The sequence below is a fragment of the Balaenoptera acutorostrata genome, chromosome 9 (genome assembly GCF_949987535.1).
Source record: "Balaenoptera acutorostrata chromosome 9, mBalAcu1.1, whole genome shotgun sequence".
Lineage (NCBI taxonomy): Eukaryota > Metazoa > Chordata > Mammalia > Artiodactyla > Balaenopteridae > Balaenoptera > Balaenoptera acutorostrata.
In genome coordinates, this window is record NC_080072.1 from 89418158 (window position 1) to 89424157 (window position 6000).

A 6000-nucleotide genomic window follows, 5' to 3' on the forward strand; every position below is an offset into this window, starting at 1 on the left:
TTCCCCTGATAGATAGATTTCCTTGGTTAACATGCTGGAATCTCACAAAACATCAGTTTGTTTTTCTCTGAAATCCCAACTCTATCCTGAAAATTTTATCACTCATGTTTAATCAGATTTCTTTCCTTCTGTGTCTGGGTCCATTTATCTTCATCTCTTCCTTGGCTTCAGGGAGGGGTGTGAGGGCATCTTGCCTCCCTTCCCTGCTTTGTCCTACAAAGCCCCGTGAGTCTGTACCCTCGTGCAGCTGTGTCATAAATCACGCCTGCTGTCACCCTGTTACATGACCCCCAGTGCCCGTGCTGTTTCTCCTTTGTCACCTCTGGGCATTCCTCATGCTCACAATATTATTCTCGCAGAACAAAGAAGTCCGTTTCCTTCACTACCTTCTGGCTTGCAACCGTTTGGCTCTGTTTAGGTTGATGTGTTCGTTTAGGAATATATGTATATTTTTCTTCTTGCCTTAGAACCGGACAAGGGGTTGTGACATTGGAATACAAGATACATTTTAACTTCATGTGACCTAGATTTGCTGCAGGTCATGCTGAGACAATGATGAATGTCTCCTGATAAACACCAGAAAGCCTTGCAAAATACATTTTGAAAATAGGGATGATGCACTGAGTTCTACTAATTTGCAGCAAAATGGCTTTTTGGACTTGGATCCAGCAAACCTCACTCATGGGAGCTGGGAGCTCTGCACATGTGAGCTTATGTCAGTCTCAGAACATTTTCTCAACGTGAGCATTTACTGTGCCCGTTTTACAAATGAGATAAAGAAGGTTTGGGGCAGATCATCTAATTCTTTCTCATTCTCCCACTTCCCGGTGGCAGGCTTTGATGCATTGACTTTCTTTATTTTTAAGAACACACTTTCACTCCTGGCTCAGCCATTTCATATATCGGTGACATCGGTAGTGCTGTGTTCCCACAGAACATTCTTTATGGGAGTGACTCGAGGAAATCTTCCGCTCAGAGCCTGCCGTGGGCTGGAGCAATGTTTGCTGGGGCATCCCAGTCACGTTCTTTGTTCCCCCAGGTCCCTACTAAGGGTTGATGGCCTTACAGACCTATAGCAAATCTGAGGTTTTAGATGCTGAGGTGCCACCTGATTCAGTGTAATATAAAGGAAAAGTCATAGGCTTTGGGAACTTCCCTGGCATTGAATCTGGCCTCCAACTTCTGCTGGCTGGGTGACCGTGGTCAAGTTTCTTAATTTTTCTAAGACTTAGCTTCCTCATCTGAGAAATGCTGCCAACAGCCCATATGTTCCAGGACTACCGAGAAGAATACATGTGATGATGTAAACGTGAAGTAGGGAGCCCCCCAGAGCCTGGTGGGGGAGAGATGCCCTACACCTGTCACCTTCTTCTCCTTTCTAATAGCCCAGATGATGCTGAGTGTCTTCCTGCTGCTGCATTTGATAGGGGGAGAAACACACACAGACTGGTTAGAATGACCTAGTGGTGAAATTCAGTGGTCTGTATCCAGAACTAAACGCTGCTGAGAGATACATTTTCTGTAGAAGCCTTAAGTGAAGGCCAAGGAACTAGACAAACTGAGAGGAAATATTGCAGTGTCCAATAACATTCTTGTTCGAAGGAACCTAAACTAATTCAAAGAGTGAAAAATATGGTGTTGGTATTTGCACATCAGATCTTTGCTTGGAGGAACACTTTCAGCTTGTCCTGACTTGGCCGCTATCCAGTCCCCATCATTGAGTCTAAGCAGGAGAGAGTGAGATGTTTGGAACAGCTGCAGTGACAGCAAGCACACCCCTAGGCCACGTGCGTGGTGTGGTTGGTTGTACTGTATTCCCTTTCCTCCCGCTCACGGGCGGCATTATTCAGTCATGGCACAGCGACTTTAATCGATATTAAAAATGCAGCTGTTTAAGCATGTCATTCTTCAAACCCCATCGAAACTCTCTCTGGAAGCATATGTGAGCGAATGGTGCAGGACTGTTTCCTACTTGCAACAGGGATTGTTCGTCTTGATCTGTGACATTGTATAGCCAAATAGCCCTGTAATCATTTATAATTCCTCCATCAGCTTTGTCTTTTTGCCAAGTATAGTTAAAAGAAAAATTGTGTAGAAAACGAGATGATTTTTATTGTAAATTCCTGATGGAAAAAGGCATTTTTCTTCAAAGTTATTAACTGGGTTTTACAGCTGACCTTTCAAGGAATGTCTATGGCTTCAGATACTCAAGAACTCAGCAAATATTGTCCTCTGTATAATTTAAATAGTCATTGTAGTTTGGGCTATAAGCACTGAATATGTATCATAAGACACAATGTTGGTTTTTTAAAATTTTTGATATTTTATTGTAAAAGAAAAATGTCTGTTTCCTTTCTACACTGAGTGTTGGTTGACCTTTTCTTATTAAATTTCCTCATCACAGCTGTACATAATCCTAGAAGGTCACTGGTTGGCATTAGCAATCCCAGAAATGAATGGTCATGATGTCACATCCTAGAATTGACAGATTAGTTTGTTTGATCTCTCATTACCCTTCTATCCATGACTGTAATGGAGAATGGAAAAATTCAAGATTGGATTAAGGCCTGAAATTTCCTCAACACCAAGAAATAAGAGTTGTGAGTGTGTCTCTCCTGCCCTTCCCTCACTCCATACAGGCTTGGCTTTTTTGTGTGTGTGTGAGCATTGTGACATACTGTCCTGGGCAGTAGTTCTTTGCTTTCATGGCTAATGATGCAAAAAGGAGAAGGAAAGGGGAGAGAAAGAGAAAAAAACAGAACGCTATCAAGACAAAAGTAAAGTTAAATCATAACCAAAGAATATCTGAGTTTGGAAGGGATTTCAAGGTTTCTCTGTGGAAGCCTTGTCACTTAGAAATAAAAGAGAAAACCTATAGTCCTGTCTGCATTTCACTTGGACTTCAAGAAAGGCTGAAAGATCTTGGACAAGTCACTAAACATTCCTGGACTGTTTCCTTGTCTGGATTAAATGATCACTTGTTGCTTTCCGATCTTCATCAAATGTGATTTAAATATTCTCTGGAAACCAATATTATGATTCATAAATAAACTGGATCAGTTTATTTATTCATAAATAAACTGATTCATAAATCAATTGTTTACCATTAGAAATATTTCTTTCATTGTCTAATGCAATAATTATTCATCTATATAATCCAGTAATAAGCACCAATTCCAGATAGAGAGTCGGTGGTGAGCAAAGCCAGACCCAGACAAGATCCCCCTGCCCTTGGCTGAAAATGGCAACCCTGATGAATGCTGTGGTGAGTGGGCGTGGTGCCAGGGGAGCTCACTAGGGGAGATGGCCTGTCTGGGAGCTGGCAGAAGGTGTCTCTGCTCAGTGATTCCTACGCGGCACCTGAAGGGTGCATAGGTATTCACAGGGAAGGAGGTAAGGGAAGATCATTCCAGGGAGCAGGAATCACATTTATGAGAGTTTGGGGCGGGACGGAGAGAAGGCGGGCCTGGCCAGGGCAGAACAACGCCAAGTATGGTGGTAAAAGAGGCTAGGACAGGCACTAAGTAGGAGCCAGACCGCTGATGCTTTTAGGGGAAGGCTGACGATGTAATGGACCATCCCAGCCCATCCCAACTGCGATACGTGTGCAAGTGAAAGGGCACTATTAATAATGAAACTGGAAAAATAGGTGTAACCCACTATGTATGATCAAGGGCTCTATTTAAAATCTATCAAAAGAAGTTTTCTTTTTACCTTACGTGGAATGAGAATCATCAATGGATTTTAAGCCATAAGGCTGAAATGATCACATGTGGCTTTTGAAAATCAGCCTGTTGCAAAGTGGAAGAAAGATTGACGAGGGCCTCAGAGGGGAGCGAGGGGACCTGCCAGGAGTCTGTTGTAGAGGTTTAGGGGAGTTTGGACTGGGGCAGAGCAGGTGGAGATCAGAAGTGAATAATATGAGAGAATTTAAAGTTAACATCTTCAGTGATGGAGGGTTGATTGCAGTAAGGGTTCTAATTTGTTTCCACCTCCTTGTATACACGCCCTTTGGCATCATTCTCCCAACCTGAACCGGGACTAAAATAGGCAATTTGCTTTGGTAGTGGAGTAGTAGGAAAAGCATCGCAAGTAGAGACACAAAACACACGTGTCCACTGCCCCGAGACTTGTGACGCACTTGGATTCTGGCAACCCATCTGGGCCAGCTGACTGGAGGATGGGAGGGCACGGGGAAGGAGGTGGGGGCATCCCAGTGGAGGCCGCCAGAAACCTGAGACCCAGCCTAACAGCCGACTGCCAACGTGGAGAGCAGGCAAGCCTGGCTCAGACAAGGAGAACCGCTCGGCTGAGCCCTGCCCGAATTGCCCATCTGTGGAATCTCAGACTAGGGAAATAGTTGTTGTTGCAAGCCATTACGTTTTGGTTTGGTTTGTTACATAGCAGTAGATGCAGAAGTTGTTACTGAGAGAAAACTCTGGACGAAGACCAGATTTGCATAAACCCATTTAGTTTAGACATGTTGATTTTGAGGAGCTATTGAGATATTTTGGAGGTGATGTCAACCAGGGGTGGGGATTTGTGTCTGGAGCTCAGAGGAGAGATTTGTGTGGAGATATAGATGTCTGTGTGTGTATGTGTGTGTGTGTGTGTGTGTGTGTGTGTGTGTGTGTGTGTTTGAGAACCTCCAGAGAGAGAGTGTGAAGAGAGGGGAGGAGAGGAGGGGAGGGCAGGGGAGGGCTGGGGCAGGAGCCTGGAGACCTACTGCTGGGAAGACAGTGAGGCCTCAGAGGACATGTGGAGGAAGCAGGCAGAGTAGGAGGAAGATGGGGGTGTGTTGTGTATGGGAGGCTTAGCTGGTTACTATCAAAGTCACGGTAGAGGATGAAATCAGCTATAGAACAATATCTTTTTGCATTTTACTACTTCAATATTCCATAAAACAATACCAAATTGTCCATTTTCTGTTTCCTTAAGAGGGCAAGTTGAATGATAGGCACTAAGAAATATGAAACGTCCCCTTGCTTTCTTCCCTTCTGGCACATGAGGTGGAGGGACAGAGGTTTTGATGACCTACGGGTGTAGGATAAACGTTCTCTGGCTGGAAATGGAGGAGCGTTGCCTGGCAGCTCTGGCTCTGGGCACCGTGTGTAGCAAGGGATAGGCTGCTTGTAATCCTTCTTCTGCACCTTTGTTCCCTCCCAGGGCCACTGTGCTTGACTCCGAGATACTCTCCTCCAAGCCTTGGCTCGGGAGGAGCTCTTATACGCTCATTTATACTAAGGTGCAAATGACTGATATGCCTGAGTCATTTGTTCTGCTCAGAAAGCTAAATTTTAAACATGAAGAAATCTCTCTCTATTCTGGGAAATGCAGTTATGTGAATGTGGGGAAAATGTTTTCATATACCACTTCCTTGCATTACTGCCCTGTGGTTTGCTTTTATATATTGAAAATAGAGCCCTATGTTCTCAGATTGTGGACTTTTGGGTGTTTTCAGTCTAGAATAAGCATGCCTCATGGACTTATCTTTTCTCCCCACAGAAACCTGCTTCCCCTCCTATATGTCCTTTTACGATCTAATGATACCAAACGTCTTCCATTTTCTCAGGCTGCAAACTATTGAAATACATTCAGCCCCACTCACCTGCCACATTCCGATCCTGTGATTCTGCCCTGTCTGACCCTGCTCACACCGTCTCGGTCCCTTCCTGCTATTTCAGAATGAGATCAAGCCGTCATCAACTACCACTCGGCCTAATGCCTCTGCCTCCTTACCCTTGTTCTATGTCCGTCTTTGCTTCTATCCAGCCTAGAAATTTTGTTACAAGAATTGCCTTTCTTGTGTCTTGGTCTGATCTTGTCCCATCTTCTTTATCTACCTTTGATGCATTTTCTTGTAGGATAAAACCTAAACTTCTCAGCAGGGCACCCGTAGCCCCTCCTAATTTAGCTGCCTAACTAGGGCTTGCCTCAATCGTTATTTTAGTTCGAAGTTAGGTAGGAATTGCAAGATACCAAGGGCAAGTCCGTCCAAAG